Source organism: Meleagris gallopavo, chromosome 6 (genome assembly GCF_000146605.3).
Source record: "Meleagris gallopavo isolate NT-WF06-2002-E0010 breed Aviagen turkey brand Nicholas breeding stock chromosome 6, Turkey_5.1, whole genome shotgun sequence".
In the NCBI taxonomy this organism is placed as follows: domain Eukaryota; kingdom Metazoa; phylum Chordata; class Aves; order Galliformes; family Phasianidae; genus Meleagris; species Meleagris gallopavo.
The window spans coordinates 19,752,014-19,755,522 of NC_015016.2; positions in this window are offsets into that span (position 1 = coordinate 19,752,014).

The following is a 3,509-nucleotide window of genomic DNA, read 5'->3' on the forward strand; positions in this document are numbered from 1 at the left end:
AAAAAAAGAGTCCTTATCCATCCAACTTTATAAGTGTCTGCTCTGCTAATTGGGGCTGTTGGGAGTGGGGAGAGCCTTATGCCATGCTTGTACCCTGCAGCGAGAGCTCCAGGAGCTCAGCTTTGCACTGGGAAGGAATGCAGGGCTGGGAGAAAGTTATTTGCCGAGATGAATTGTTGTAGCTGTTTCCAGCCAGAACCTGGCCTTCTTTCCTGCCCATAAAATAAAAACAGCTGAAGTAGTTTTTGGATATGAATTCCTTTGGCACATTAAAAATCTTAGCCGTCACAAGCCAGCCATTCTTCTGAGCCCATTATGGAGATACACCAGAGAAGAAGGTACAATAGATTGATGCTGCACTCCCCCGGCTAGTTCTTTGGGAGATACTATTAACTATAACAATTCAGCACAGCCCTGGGGCTCCTCTAAGCCACGAAACATTCCCACTGGTTGTGAGGCTTGGGAGGGAGGGAGGGCGATTGAGTGATTGAAAGGTGTAGGACCGCAGGCCTAGGACCTGAGCCAACGTTACTGCAGCCAGGGGAAGTCTTTCCATTGACTTCAAAGGTTTTGAATCAAGCCCTAAGGACGAAGGAATTGAAGTCTGACTGGTTAAATTATAATACCAAAAGGTTTTAGCTTCTCTGACAGGGGTAAATTTTATCCCTTCTTTGCTGTGAGACAGAAAGAAGTATGTGAAATGTGCCAGCTGTACCAGAGATGCCATTCTCTGAAACTACCAGCTGACAGGCTTTCCTATCTGTTATTCTGTGATACTGTATATGATCATATACGCTTTTGTGTAAAGCAAAGTATTTTTTATGAAGCAAACTCCTGTCTTGTTTTCTGGGAAAAAGAGAGCTTGGTAGTATATTCATAGGTGTGATTGGGTGAATGTAGTCTCTTGTAAATGCAGAAAAATGAAATTGTGTTGAGAACTTGATAAAGGGAAGTTCAGCTTAGTGTCATTATAAAGAGTCAGAGTTTTGTGGAGATGGTATTGATTTGTTTTCATATATACTAAAAATTACAGCTGCATGTAAGAGCCAGTTTGACTTTCAGTGACCCTCGGGAATTGTCTCTTTCTCTGCAGAATAAAAGCCTGGAAGTCTCTTGCAATTGTGTTGTCTCTTTTGTAGACTTCATAACAGTTAGATGTATTTCTTTACTTGCAAGAAAGAAGATGAGTAAATCATGTTAAGTGAATTTGCATTAAAGAAATGGTATATTTAAGAAAATATCTCTGGATAAATATGAAAAGTATTTGTGGGATCCTTTGTAGTTGTTACTTTTTTTTCTTCTCACTTAATAGTTAGGAAGTCCTTTATTTTAACAGCATTGTAAGTAATCTGTACATCTACAAAGCAATGAAGTTTTGTTTTTTTTGAATTGCAGAGAACTTAGTGTAGAGCTATGATAAGCACAACATTTATAAGGAAAAAATATCTTCAGTAGTTAAATATACAATTAAATGCATAAAATGAAAGTTACAGATTTGTTTCAAACAGTTGCAGTGTTTTTGCATTAGGAGTTAGGATCTGTTTTGTGTTTTTTTTTAATAGATTTATTTATTGTAACCTGAATGAAGAGTTTCCTGTGTATCATCCTCAAGGATGTGTGATATATTTAAGTAAGCTATTTTTTTAACAGAAATTCTTTTTTAATTTAACGAATTGGTGTATTTTGAAAAGAAAAACATGTTAAACCAATCAGTTACATGCAACTGAATCTTGTGTACTGGGTGCTAACAGCAGAAACCTCACACAACACTGGGGCACCGGTTCAGATGTTTCTTGTGGGCTAACGTACAATTTGGCGTGTTGGGCATATGCCTTTGAGATGGACTTTTATCAGGGTGAGTGACATCTCATCTCTTTGTAATGTACTCCATGCAAAATCAGCAAAATAGCAGTCTTCAGTTTCACCAGTTATATACTTTCCAGGCAAAATGATTTATTTGCACAGAGACACAAAGCTAAAGAACAGAAAACCACAAACATCTTGATAAGTATACAGACATGCATTCTCCTGGGACTTGGCTAAAATGTGGAAGAATCTTGAACTACTGAGGTGGTATAAAAGCTGAAATTTAAACCTCTGCCATTTTATAGTATTTTATAGTAAAAAAATTACTAATAGCCCGTGTCTGTGCCTTCAGGTGCTGAGTAACTGTGTGTTTGCAGTGGCTGGTGTCCTTCTCCTTGCTTTTTTAGCGTGGAAGCTGCAGTGCTGTAAGTCAAGTGAAGTAATGTGAGCTGCTAGCAGAATTGTGCCCTCCGGTTTTCCTTTTCCCATCTAGACTGTATTGTCTTTGATTGTATTGCTGGAACAGTAAAAGATACTGATTTGCAGTAATGCACATAGGTTTGTCTAGACAACTACAGGGAAGCAGCCAGTAGAGTGTGCTGCTCTCTTACGATGAAACAAAAAAATCCCAAGTTGTTGTTTTTGCCTAAAACTCCTCTAAATATATTTTCTTTTTGTTATTCCTTAGTATAATCTTTCCATGTTAGAATTGATATCCCTTTACCCTTGCCTTATCTGGAGAAGCATTCAGAAAAGCAGCAGGTAGACCAATACTGGCATGTAAAAGGCTGTGAGCCCAAAGCCAGAGGTACAGTATACGACAGCAACGGAGTCAAATTATCTCATTTTTCCTTCAGCCTGAAGTTCCTATTCTGAGTCCCATTCACAAAGTGTTTACGTTTCCCCTTTTCCAGCTGACCTTACCAGTTATCCTCTGACCCCGTGTTATGATCTCAAAACATCTGTGAAACCCTGGCAACTTCAGCATCTGGGGAAAGGATATGAAGGGGGGATTGAGGTTGTACAGAATCTTTCATCGCCTTTTGGCTTGGTTACACAGACATTGCAGTATTTTCATGCCAGAGCTTGCATAAGAATATTTAAAGTAGTTTAATGAATTATTTCTGAGAGGTTCTGTGACACTATTATATTATCTTTTATGATGTTGTCATAAGTTTGATTTTTGTTAGCTTTTTTACAAGTAATTCATTAGAAGCAGCTCTGCCTATCTGTCGAAACTTTTCCCTACATGGCACTTTCCCACCAAGTGGACAGAAGTGATGAGCATCCTTTGCAGCTGCTGGGTGCTGCTCTTGGCTGGGCGATCAGCTGGCACAGGATGTATTTTGACAGGATGACAAACGTTGTGCATTGGCAGATGAACCTGTGCCTTCCACCCCACATGCTACTTTTGGGCAAGGAATTCAAAAGGGAAAAAAACATGAGTCATGCCTCAGAATGGATGGGGCTTGCTGTTTGCTATCAGAGAATCATAGAATCATAAAATGGCCTGGGTTGAAAAGCACCTCAAAGAGCATCTAGTTTCAACCCCCCTTCCATGGGCAGGGTTGCCAACCACTAGACCTGGCTGCCCAGAGCCACATCCAGCCTTGAAATCGCTATAAATTGAATAAGCCTCTATCTTTGATGCAGAGAATGGGAGAAAAGATTGGAATAGCTCCTAATCTTTCTTTCTTTCTTTT